Genomic DNA, 14373 nt, shown 5'->3' with positions numbered 1-14373 from the left:
AGTTAACCTCCTCATCCCCAGGGCTGATGGATGATGCTACTCAACAGTTAACCTCATCCCCAGGCTGATGGATGATGCTACTCAACAGTTAACCTCCTCATCCCAGGGCTGGTGGATGATGCTACTCAACAGTTAACCTCCTCATCTCCAGGCTGATGGATGATGCTACTCAACAGTTAACCCCCTCATCCCCAGGGCTGGTGGATGATGCTACTCAACAGTTAACCTCCTCATCCCCAGGCTGATGGATGATGCTACTCAACAGTTAACCTCCTCATCTCCAGGCTGGTGGATGATGCTACTCAACAGTTAACCTCCTCATCCCCAGGCTGATGGATGATGCTACTCAACAGTTAACCTCCTCATCTCCAGGCTGATGGATGATGCTACTCAACAGTTAACCTCCTCATCTCCAGGCTGATGGATGATGCTACTCAACAGTTAACCTCCTCATCTCCAGGCTGGTGGATGATGCTACTCAACAGTTAACCTCCTCATCCCCAGGGCTGGTGGATGATGCTACTCAACAGTTAACCTCCTCATCTCCAGGCTGGTGGATGATGCTACTCAACAGTTAACCCCCTCATCCCCAGGCTGATGGATGATGCTACTCAACAGTTAACCCCCTCATCTCCAGGCTGATGGATGATGCTACTCAACAGTTAACCTCCTCATCTCCAGGCTGGTGGATGATGCTACTCAACAGTTAACCTCCTCATCCCCAGGGCTGGTGGATGATGCTACTCAACAGTTAACCTCCTCATCTCCAGGCTGGTGGATGATGCTACTCAACAGTTAACCTCCTCATCCCCAGGGCTGGTGGATGATGCTACTCAACAGTTAACCTCCTCATCTCCAGGCTGGTGGATGATGCTACTCAACAGTTAACCTCCTCATCTCCAGGCTGATGGATGATGCTACTCAACAGTTAACCTCCTCATCTCCAGGCTGGTGGATGATGCTACTCAACAGTTAACCTCCTCATCCCCAGGGCTGATGGATGATGCTACTCAACAGTTAACCTCCTCATCCCCAGGGCTGATGGATGATGCTACTCAACAGTTAACCTCCTCATCTCCAGGCTGATGGATGATGCTACTCAACAGTTAACCTCCTCATCTCCAGGCTGGTGGATGATGCTACTCAACAGTTAACCTCCTCATCCCCAGGGCTGGTGGATGATGCTACTCAACAGTTAACCTCCTCATCTCCAGGCTGATGGATGATGCTACTCAACAGTTAACCTCCTCATCCCCAGGGCTGATGGATGATGCTACTCAACAGTTAACCTCCTCATCTCCAGGCTGGTGGATGATGCTACTCAACAGTTAACCCCCTCATCTCCAGGCTGATGGATGATGCTACTCAACAGTTAACCTCCTCATCTCCAGGCTGGTGGATGATGCTACTCAACAGTTAACCTCCTCATCCCCAGGGCTGGTGGATGATGCTACTCAACAGTTAACCTCCTCATCTCCAGGCTGGTGGATGATGCTACTCAACAGTTAACCTCCTCATCCCCAGGGCTGGTGGATGATGCTACTCAACAGTTAACCTCCTCATCTCCAGGCTGGTGGATGATGCTACTCAACAGTTAACCTCCTCATCTCCAGGCTGATGGATGATGCTACTCAACAGTTAACCTCCTCATCTCCAGGCTGATGGATGATGCTACTCAACAGTTAACCTCCTCATCCCCAGGGCTGGTGGATGATGCTACTCAACAGTTAACCTCCTCATCTCCAGGCTGGTGGATGATGCTACTCAACAGTTAACCTCCTCATCCCCAGGGCTGGTGGATGATGCTACTCAACAGTTAACCTCCTCATCTCCAGGCTGGTGGATGATGCTACTCAACAGTTAACCTCCTCATCTCCAGGCTGATGGATGATGCTACTCAACAGTTAACCTCCTCATCTCCAGGCTGGTGGATGATGCTACTCAACAGTTAACCTCCTCATCCCCAGGGCTGATGGATGATGCTACTCAACAGTTAACCTCCTCATCCCCAGGGCTGATGGATGATGCTACTCAACAGTTAACCTCCTCATCCCCAGGCTGATGGATGATGCTACTCAACAGTTAACCTCCTCATCCTTAGGGCTGATGGATGATGCTACTCAACAGTTAACCTCCTCATCTCCAGGCTGATGGATGATGCTACTCAACAGTTAACCTCCTCATCCTCAGGCTGATGGATGATGCTACTCAACAGTTAACCTCCTCATCCCCAGGCTGATGGATGATGCTACTCAACAGTTAACCTCCTCATCCCCAGGCTGATGGATGATGCTACTCAACAGTTAACCTCCTCATCTCCAGGCTGGTGGATGATGCTACTCAACAGTTAACCTCCTCATCCCCAGGCTGATGGATGATGCTACTCAACAGTTAACCTCCTCATCTCCAGGCTGGTGGATGATGCTACTCAACAGTTAACCTCCTCATCTCCAGGCTGATGGATGATGCTACTCAACAGTTAACCTCCTCATCCCCAGGCTGGTGGATGATGCTACTCAACAGTTAACCTCCTCATCCTCAGGCTGATGGATGATGCTACTCAACAGTTAACCTCCTCATCCCCAGGCTGATGGATGATGCTACTCAACAGTTAACCCCCTCATCCCCAGGCTGATGGATGATGCTACTCAACAGTTAACCTCCTCATCTCCAGGCTGGTGGATGATGCTACTCAACAGTTAACCTCCTCATCCCCGGGCTGATGGATGATGCTACTCAACAGTTAACCTCCTCATCTCCAGGCAGGTGGATGATGCTACTCAACAGTTAACCCCCTCATCCCCAGGCTGATGGATGATGCTACTCAACAGTTAACCTCCTCATCCCCAGGGCTGGTGGATGATGCTACTCAACAGTTAACCCCCTCATCCCCAGGCTGGTGGATGATGCTACTCATTAGTTAACCTCCTCATCCCCAGGCTGATGGATGATGCTACTCAACAGTTAACCTCCTCATCCCCAGGCTGATGGATGATGCTACTCAACAGTTAACCTCCTCATCCCCAGGCTGGTGGATGATGCTACTCAACAGTTAACCTCCTCATCCCCAGGCTGATGGATGATGCTATTCAACAGTTAACCTCCTCATCTCCTGGCTGATGGATGATGCTACTCAACAGTTAACCTCCTCATCTCCAGGCTGGTGGATGATGCTACTCAACAGTTAACCTCATCCCCAGGCTGATGGATGATGCTACTCAACAGTTAACCTCCTCATCCCCAAGCTGATGGATGATGCTACTCAACAGTTAACCTCCTCATCCCCAGGCTGATGGATGATGCTACTCAACAGTTAACCTCCTCATCCCCAGGCTGATGGACGATGCTACTCAACAGTTAACCTCCTCATCTCCAGGCTGATGGATGATGCTACTCAACAGTTAACCTCCTCATCCCCAGGCTGGTGGATGATGCTACTCAACAGTTAACCTCCTCATCTCCAGGCTGGTGGATGATGCTACTCAACAGTTAACCTCCTCATCCCCAGGCTGATGAATGATGCTACTCAACAGTTAACCTCCTCATCCCCAGGCTGATGGAGGATGCTAATCAACAGTTAACCTCCTCATCTCCAGGCTGGTGGATGATGCTACTCAACAGTTAACTTCCTCATCCCCAGGCTGATGGATGATGCTACTCAACAGTTAACCTCCTCATCCCCAGGGCTGATGGATGATGCTACTCAACAGTTAACCTCCTCATCCCCAGGCTGATGGATGATGCTACTCAACAGTTAACCTCCTCATCCCCAGGCTGGTGGATGATGCTACTCAACAGTTAACCTCCTCATCCCCAGGCTGATGGATGATGCTACTCAACAGTTAACCTCCTCATCCCCAGGCTGATGGATGATGCTACTCAACAGTTAACCTCCTCATCTCCAGGCTGATGGATGATGCTACTCAACAGTTAACCTCCTCATCTCCAGGCTGGTGGATGATGCTACTCAACAGTTAACCTCCTCATCTCCAGGCTGATGGATGATGCTACTCAACAGTTAACCTCCTCATCCCCAGGGCTGGTGGATGATGCTACTCAACAGTTAACCTCCTCATCCCCAGGCTGATGGATGATGCTACTCAACAGTTAACCTCCTCATCCCCAGGCTGATGGATGATGCTACTCAACAGTTAACCTCCTCATCCCCAGGCTGATGGATGATGCTACTCAACAGTTAACCTCCTCATCCCCAGGCTGATGGATGATGCTACTCAACAGTTAACCTCCTCATCCCCAGGCTGATGGATGATGCTACTCAACAGTTAACCTCCTCATCCCCAGGCTGATGGATGATGCTACTCAACAGTTAACCTCATCCCCAGGCTGGTGGATGATGCTACTCAACAGTTAACCTCCTCATCCCCAGGGCTGGTGGATGATGCTACTCAACAGTTAACCTCCTCATCCCCAGGCTGATGGATGATGCTACTCAACAGTTAACCCCCTCATCCCCAGGGCTGGTGGATGATGCTACTCAACAGTTAACCTCATCCCCAGGCTGATGGATGATGCTACTCAACAGTTAACCTCCTCATCCCCAGGCTGGTGGATGATGCTACTCAACAGTTAACCTCCTCATCTCCAGGCTGATGGATGATGCTACTCAACAGTTAACCTCCTCATCCCGAGGCTGGTGGATGATGCTACTCAACAGTTAACCTCCTCATCTCCAGGCTGATGGATGATGCTACTCAACAGTTAACCTCCTCATCCCCAGGCTGATGGATGATGCTACTCAACAGTTAACCTCCTCATCCCCAGGCTGATGGATGATGCTACTCAACAGTTAACCTCCTCATCTCCAGGCTGGTGGATGATGCTACTCAACAGTTAACCTCCTCATCCCCAGGCTGATGGATGATGCTACTCAACAGTTAACCTCCTCATCCCCAGGCTGATGGATGATGCTACTCAACAGTTAACCTCCTCATCTCCAGGCTGGTGGATGATGCTACTCAACAGTTAACCTCCTCATCCCCAGGCTGATGGATGATGCTACTCAACAGTTAACCTCCTCATCCCCAGGCTGATGGATGATGCTACTCAACAGTTAACCTACTCATCCCCAGGGCTGGTGGATGATGCTACTCAACAGTTAACCTCCTCATCTCCAGGCTGATGGATGATGCTACTCAACAGTTAACCCCCTCATCTCCAGGCTGATGGATGATGCTACTCTACAGTTAACCTCATCTCCAGGCTGATGGATGATGCTACTCAACAGTTAACCTCCTCATCTCCAGGCTGGTGGATGATGCTACTCAACAGTTAACCTCCTCATCTCCAGGCTGATGGATGATGCTTCTCAACAGTTAACCTCCTCATCCCCAGGGCTGATGGATGATGCTACTCAACAGTTAACCTCCTCATCCCCAGGCTGATGGATGATGCTACTCAACAGTTAACCTCCTCATCCCCAGGGCTGATGGATGATGCTACTCAACAGTTAACCTCCTCATCCCCAGGCTGGTGGATGATGCTACTCAACAGTTAACCTCCTCATCCCCAGGGCTGGTGGATGATGCTACTCAACAGTTAACCTCCTCATCCCCAGACTGGTGGATGATGCTACTCAACAGTTAACCTCCTCATCTCCAGGCTGATGGATGATGCTACTCAACAGTTAACCTCCTCATCCCCAGGCTGATGGATGATGCTACTCAACAGTTAACCTCCTCATCTCCAGGGCTGATGGATGATGCTACTCAACAGTTAACCTCCTCATCTCCAGGCTGGTGGATGATGCTACTCAACAGTTAACCTCCTCATCCCCAGGCTGATGGATGATGCTACTCAACAGTTAACCTCCTCATCTCCAGGCTGGTGGATGATGCTACTCAACAGTTAACCTCCTCATCCCCAGGGCTGGTGGATGATGCTACTCAACAGTTAACCTCCTCATCCCCAGGCTGATGGATGATGCTACTCAACAGTTAACCTCCTCATCTCCAGGCTGGTGGATGATGCTACTCAACTGTTAACCCCCTCATCCCCAGGCTGATGGATGATGCTACTCAACAGTTAACCTCCTCATCCCCAGGGCTGATGGATGATGCTACTCAACAGTTAACCCCCTCATCCCCAGGCTGGTGGATGATGCTACTCAACAGTTAACCTCCTCATCCCCAGGCTGGTGGATGATGCTACTCAACAGTTAACCTCCTCATCTCCAGGCTGGTGGATGATGCTACTCAACAGTTAACCCCCTCATCCCCAGGCTGATGGATGATGTTACTCAACAGTTAACCTCCTCATCTCCAGGCTGGTGGATGATGCTACTCAACAGTTAACCTCCTCATCTCCAGGCTGATGGATGATGCTACTCAACAGTTAACCTCCTCATCCCCAGGCTGATGGATGATGCTACTCAACAGTTAACCTCCTCATCTCCAGGCTGATGGATGATGCTACTCAACAGTTAACCTCCTCATCTCCAGGCTGATGGATGATGCTACTCAACAGTTAACCTCCTCATCTCCAGGCTGATGGATGATGCTACTCAACAGTTAACCTCCTCATCTCCAGGCTGATGGATGATGCTACTCAACAGTTAACCTCCTCATCTCCAGGCTGGTGGATGATGCTACTCAACAGTTAACCTCCTCATCCCCAGGCTGATGGATGATGCTACTCAACAGTTAACCTCCTCATCTCCAGGCTGATGGATGATGCTACTCAACAGTTAACCTCCTCATCCCCAGGCTGATGGATGATGCTACTCAACAGTTAACCTCCTCATCTCCAGGCTGGTGGATGATGCTACTCAACAGTTAACCTCCTCATCTCCAGGCTGGTGGACAAGACTATATAGGGAGATACTAGCTACACTTCTTGCACATTAAATTATGCATTAATGCATGTTTCTTGCTGAGTATTTGGGGATTACTGTATATGCATGTTTCTTACTGAGTATTTGGGGATTACTGTATAACCGTTTCTTACTGAGTATTTGGGGATTACTGTATATGCATCTTTCTTACTGAGTATTTGGGGATTACTGTATAACCGTTTCTTACTGAGTATTTGGGGATTACTGTATATGCATCTTTCTTACTGAGTATTTGGGGATTACTGTATAACCGTTTCTTACTGAGTATTTGGGGATTACTGTATATGCATCTTTCGTACTGAGTATTTGGGGATTACTGTATATGCATGTTTTCTGTTAAAGATCAGTCTGTTTCTCATGTTTGTTTCTCTCTCAGTTTGACCTGCTCCTGCTCTGTCCCCAGCTCACCGTATACAGTTCAATCGAGTACAGACTTAACTGAATGGACAACAAAGACAGAATGCAATATGGATTTTTTATTTAGATAGATTGGGGTAGGCCTCGTCTCCGAAGAAATGCTCCTTGGATGTAGATGACAGATACCCTTAGAGGGTTAGCTTGCATCGAAACTTCCTGCCAGTGACGCACTGGCGTCAGTCGTTACTATAGCAATTTAAAATGCTGCTGACCGTTGCTCAAATAAATGTTGTCGACGATCAAAATACTAAATAAAGAGATGTTTTTATGTTAAATACACGTTTAGTATTAGTGGATTTAATTAATTAATTTCCTTAACTTTACTTCCTAAAATGTTTCCATTCCCCTTTAACTGCTGTTTAACGTCTTACAGGTTACACCCCCTCCTGGATAAACAAAATACTACTAAAACGTTTTTTAAACGCTTCTTAAGGAAGAAAATAAGAAGTTCATAAGTGCAATTCCTCAAAATGTTCTTAGGAATTCATAGTTGTTTTCTTAAGAACTTCGTAAATATCTTTCGTAAAGAACTTCGTAAATATCTTCTTTGTGTGGCATTGACATTAGTGACGTGCTTGAAACCAATAAATAAGCCTATGTGACTGGGATGATAGGATTTATAATAAAGTGTTGATATTTCCAATTTATCACATTTATCTGCTTTAACCTCCTGAGTGGCGCAGTGGTCTAAGGCACTGCATCGCAGTGCTAACTGTGCCACTAGAGATCCTGGTTCGAATCCAGGCTCTGTCGTAGCCGGCCGCGACCGGGAGACCCATGGGGCGGCGCACAATTGGCCCAGCATCGTCCAGGGTAGGGGAGGGAATGGCCGGCAGGGATGTAGCTCAGTTGATAGAGCATGGCGTTTGCAACGCCAGGGTTGTGGGTTTGATTCCCACGGGGGGCCAGTATAAAAAAAATATGTATTCACTAACTGTAAGTCGCTCTGGATAAGAGCGTCTGCAAAATGTAAAATGTTATGTCTCGAGACTAAATAAAAATATAGTTGGCTCACGAATCCTTTATACAAAAACCCCCCCGTTATTTTTCACACATTATAGTTATCAGACTAGCTATAGCTACGGATAACCAAGGAAACCAAGGATAACCAAGGAAACCAAGGAAACCAAGGATAACCAAGGATAACCAAGGAAACCAAGAATAACCAAGGATAACCAAGGAAACCAAGGATAACCAAGGAAAGCCCAATAAAAACAAGAGCCTCGTCTGGCAGCAAAACAGTTCATTCAGCCTCATTTACTGTCTTTAAAAAAAACATAGCTGATATGGCTGACTTGCTTCAACAAATGTGGTTTCTACTGACAATTGAGATGTACAAAACTATGGCATAAGGGGACGATGAGCGGATAAGAGGCAATCCGTAATTTCGATTAAGACATTAATGAGCGAGCTAGGATGGACGTAGTCAATATAACTATTAGTTCAGCACTTTTGAAATGTACAGCGGCAGAATTCAGAACATGGGCCGCTCTTACAGTGTTCTCCCTGTACACCAAGTCAGAACCGTAGGATAAATAAAGGGGGCATATAAGCAGACAATGAAAGCTCTTACAATATTCTCTGGCCATTGGTGTAAAGTACTTGAGTAAAAATATTTTTAAGTAGTTTTTGGGGGTATATTTTTGACTACTTTTACTTTTACTTCACTACATTCCTAAAGAAAATAATGTACTTTTTACTCCATACATTTTCCCTGACACCCAAAAGTACTAGTTATATTTTGAATGCTTAGCAGGACAGAAAAATGGTCCAATTCACGCACTTATCAAGAGATCATCCCTGGTCATCCCTACTGCCTCTGATCTGGCGGACTCACTAAACACACGTTTCGTTTGTAAATGATGTCTGAGTGTGCCCCTGTCCATCCATAAATTAAATAAATTTAAATAAATTAAAATGGTGCCGTCTGGTTTGCTTAATATAAGGAATTTGAAATGATTTATACTTTTACTTTTGATACTTAAGTATATTTTAGCAATTACATTTACTTGTGATACTTAAGTATATTTAAAACCAAATACTTTTAGACTTTTACTCAAGTAGTATTTTACTGGGTGACTTTCACTTTTACTTGAGTCATTTTCTATTAAGATATCTTTACTTTTACTCAAGTATCACAACTGGGTACTTTTTCCACCACTGTCCCTGGCTTATTACATCATTTATGCAGCAGCATAGAATACATTTTTGGACTCACCTTGTTGTGCTGTGCTCACTTGAACAGGAAGGTGGCGCGGAGGTCCTTCGTGGGCAAATTTTGACATCAAAACTTGTCATCAAAGTCTGGCATTCTCTTGATTTATGGTGCTTTCAAGACAACTAGGAACTCTGAAAAAAATAAGGTTGAATCATGACGTCAGTGATCATCAGGTCGGAGCTCTAGTAAGAGGCCCGAGTTCCCGACTTAGAATTCCGAATTGGATGACCGTATTTTCCTCAGTCGGAGCTAGTTTTTTCCCCGAGTTCCCAGTTGTCTTGAACGCAGCAGAAGTCATGCTGGATTGACAGCATGGCAAATGTATTCAAACTTTTATGACCCATGGTGTTGAATGTTTATCCTTTTAAGCATGGAAAAGAGACCCTTAAATCCAGACCTGGGACCACACAGCCTCTCCACTGAATAGCAGGCTAGTGATTGCTTTGCAACGCTTGCAGTTAGCCACTGATTCCTTCCAAACCAATCATTGTTGAATTTGCGATTTCCAACTTGTTGTGTAATATTTATGTCCAATGAACGATGAGCACCGATACGTTTTATCTATAATTACTCTTCATAATTTCTCTTCATATGACGAGGATTGAAAAGGATTTGACAGTAGATTGTCGACTTCATTCATGATGACGACTGCTTGCTAGCTAAGATTTTGAAAGTATGATGTTGACACGATCAGTCCAATCAAAGCAACGGTAGATATAACATGATAGGAAGTTAAATTACTATTCCCATGTAAAACTCTTAATTCAAAGCTTAACTTCATCAATATAAAATGTTAATTACATTTGGACTGGACTCCCCACTCAATCCTTTTGTGACCTGATGCTTCCTATTCCCACTTTGGTAAATAGTGACTACAGTATATAGTGACTATAGTAAATAGTGACTGTAGTAAATAGTAACTATAGTAAATAGTGACTATAGTAAATAGTGACTGTAGTATATAGTGACTATAGTAAATAGTGACTGTAGTAAATAGTGACTATAGTAAATAGTGACTATAGTAAATAGTGACTATAGTAAATAGTGACTGTAGTAAATAGTGACTATAGTAAATAGTGACTATAGTAAATAGTGACTAATTGTAAAGTGGTTATCCCACTGGCTATAGGGTGAATGCACCAATTTGTAGTCGCTCTGGATAAGAGCGTCTGCTAAATGACGTAAATGTGCCCTTGAGCAAGGCACTTAACCCTAATTGCTCCTGTAAGTCGCTCTGGATAAGAGCGTCTGCTAAATGACTAAAATGTAAATGTAAAATGTACTAAAGTTAATAGTGACTAAAGTAAATAGTGACTATAGTAAATAGTGACTGTAGTAAATAGTGACTATAGTAGCACTGTAGCCTAGGCTGCCCCGGCCAACAGAAAGAGAGCGAGCCTCACACACCCCCCCCCCCTCTGTGGGTACAGGTGAGTAGTGCACCTCTAAGTATTATTGGAAGGAATCCTATTGCCAATTAAAGGTCCTGAACGGTCATTCTGTCATTCTAACTACCAGGAAGTTTTAAAAGACAGGCTGAGTGGGTGGGGAGCTTATATTCACGAGCTCGCCTTGACTGACAGCTCTTTGAAACGCCTATGTCAAGCAACTTGGGTGCAGTGAGCAGTGCTGCAGTAAAACCTTCTCAAGCAAATTTCCATTAATTAAATAAAGTTTTTTGGACACATCTCCCATTTGGCATGTCTCTTGTGATGAGGTTCACAGCAGCACTGATGGATGTGTTGACATGACAACTGCGTCAGAGTTTTGAACGACCCTTCCTCCCCGTTTGTTCCATGCTGGCTGAAGACCAACTAGCCAGTAACTAGCTAACACCAGACAGATGAAGACCAGCTAGTCAGGAACTAGCTAACATAAGACAGATGAAGACCTAGCTAGCCAGTAACTAGCTAACACCAGACAGATGAAGACCTAGCTAGCCAGTAACTAGCTAACACCAGACAGATGAAGACCTAGCTAGCCAGTAACTAGCTAACACCAGACACAGATGAAGACCTAGCTAGCCAGTAACTAGCTAACACCAGACAGATGAAGACCTAGCTAGCCAGTAACTAGCTAACACCAGACAGAGATGGAGACCTAGCTAGCCAGTAACTAGCTAACACCAGACAGAGATGGAGACCTAGCTAGCCAGTAACTAGCTAACACCAGACAGATGAAGACCTAGCTAGCCAGTAACTAGCTAACACCAGACAGATGAAGACCTAGCTAGCCAGTAACTAGCTAACACCAGACAGATGGAGACCTAGCTATCCAGTAACTAGCTAACACCAGACAGATGAAGACCTAGCTAGCCAGTAACTAGCTAACACCAGACACAGATGAAGACCTAGCTAGCCAGTAACTAGCTAACACCAGACAGATGAAGACCTAGCTAGCCAGTAACTAGCTAACACCAGACACAGATGAAGACCTAGCTAGCCAGTAACTAGCTAACACCAGACAGATGAAGACCTAGCTAGCCAGTAACTAGCTAACACCAGACAGAGATGGAGACCTAGCTAGCCAGTAACTAGCTAACACCAGACAGAGATGGAGACCTAGCTAGCCAGTAACTAGCTAACACCAGACAGATGAAGACCTAGCTAGCCAGTAACTAGCTAACACCAGACAGATGAAGACCTAGCTAGCCAGTAACTAGCTAACACCAGACAGATGAAGACCTAGCTAGCCAGTAACTAGCTAACACCAGACACAGATGAAGACCTAGCTAGCCAGTAACTAGCTAACACAAGACACAGATGAAAGGAGAGACATATCATTTCCGTTGCCATAGATTAATAAAACTTCTAATTATATTTGCTGACACCCTACAGTCAGATTTTGGCACCAGTAGAGTAGATACCTAGCTATATAAACCACGACCCTCTAGGAAATGCCTTCTCCGATGTTGGTTACAAGGCGGTACTAATTTCAATTAGTTAAGAGAATATCATGTTACCATTGGTGTATTAAAATGAGAGTTAGGTGATGTCACCTTGTCCCCTTAATAGTGTTTGACCAAACTGTATCAATGTAGAAGCAACAGTCATTTTTCATACTTTGGTCATCATCCTTTGATCTGGTTTCCTTAAAATATCATCACATTTCATGACAAACATGACATGACCTTTAAGTGCACTACTTTTCAACAGGGCCCATAGGGTTCTAGTTAAAAGTAGTGAGTGCACTATATAGGGAATACGGTGCCATTTGGGACTCACACAGACACCGTTATCATTGTGGAAATTTTTTATTATGTACAGCATCATTACATACATGTCAGTGGAGGCTGCTGAGGGGAGGACGGCTCATAATAAGGGCTGGAACGGCATCAAACACATGGAAACCATGTGTTTGATGTATTTGATACCATTCCACTAATTCCACTCCAGCCATTACCACAAGCCCGTCCTCCCCAATTAAGGTGCCACCAACCTCCTGTGATGCATGTACATCATAAATACATATGAGCTCTGCTGGGTAGGCACGGTTACAGTGACACCTACAAACCCCAGCCAATCAGAAATGAGGAGAACAGCAGCTAGCCTCCACATCAACCAATAGAAACAGCTCCTGTCACTGGGGCGTGTGATAATATGCAGGTACATGGCATCAGACAACTTCCTTCTGAAGCCAGGCAGGTAAATCCCCCATGAAAACAACAAGGTAAATCCCCCATGAAAACAACAAGATAAATCCCCCATGAAAACAACAAGATAAATCCCCCATGAAAACAAGATAAATCCCCCATGAAAACAAGATATATCCCCCATGAAAACAAAAATAAGGTAAATCCCCCATGAAAACAAGATAAATCCCCCATGAAAACAAAAAGAAGGTAAATCCCCCATGAAAACAAGATAAATCCCCAATGAAAACAAAAAGAAGGTAAATCCCCCATGATAACAACAATAACGTGAATCCCACATAATAGTAATTTTTCCAACAATTGTTTACAGACAGATTATTTCACTTATAATTTACTGTATCACAATTCCAGTGGGTCAGAAGTTTACATAGACTAAGTTGACTGTGCCCTTAAACAGCTTGGAAAATTCCAGAAAATGATGTCATGGCTTTAGAAGCTTCTGATAGGCTAATTGACATCATTTGAGTCAATTGGAGCTGTACCTGTGGATGTATTTCAAGGCCTACCTTCAAACTCAGTGCCTCTTTGCTTGACATCGTGGGAAAATCAAAAGAATTCAGCCAAGACCTCAGAAAAAAAAATCGTAGACCTCCACAAATCTGGTTCATCCTTGGGAGCAATTTCCAAACGCCTGAAGGTACCACGTTCATCTGTACAAACAATAGTAAGCAAGTATAAACGCCATGGGACCACGCAGCCGTCATACCGCTCAGGAAGGAGACGCGTTCTGTCTCCTAGAGATGAACGTACTTTGGTGCAAAAAGTGCAAATCAATCCCAGAACAACAGCAAAGGACCTTGTGAAGATGCTGGAGGGACAAAGATCATACTTTTTGGAGAAATGTCCTCTGGTCTGATGAAACAAAAATAGAACTGTTTGGCCATAATGACCATCGTTATGTTTGGAGGAAAAAGGGGAAGGCTTGCAAGCCGAAGAACACCATCCCAACCGTGAAGCACGGGGGTGGCAGCATCATGCTGTGGGGGTGCTTTGCTGCAGGAGGGACTGGTGCACTTCACAAAATAGATGGCATCATGAGGAAGGGAAATTATGTGGATATATTGAAGCAACATCTCAAGATATCAGTCAGGAAGTTAAAGCTTGGTCGCAAATGGGTCTTCCAAATGGACAATGACCCCAAGCATACTTCCAAAGTTGTGGCAAAATGGCTTAAGGACAACAAAGTCAAGGTATTGGAGTGGCCATCACAAAGCCCTGACCTCAATCCTATAGAAA

Source organism: Coregonus lavaretus, assembly GCF_964263955.1.
Source record: "Coregonus lavaretus genome assembly, chromosome: 18".
Classification (NCBI taxonomy): domain Eukaryota; kingdom Metazoa; phylum Chordata; class Actinopteri; order Salmoniformes; family Salmonidae; genus Coregonus; species Coregonus lavaretus.
Note: the sequence above shows the minus strand (reverse complement) of the source record.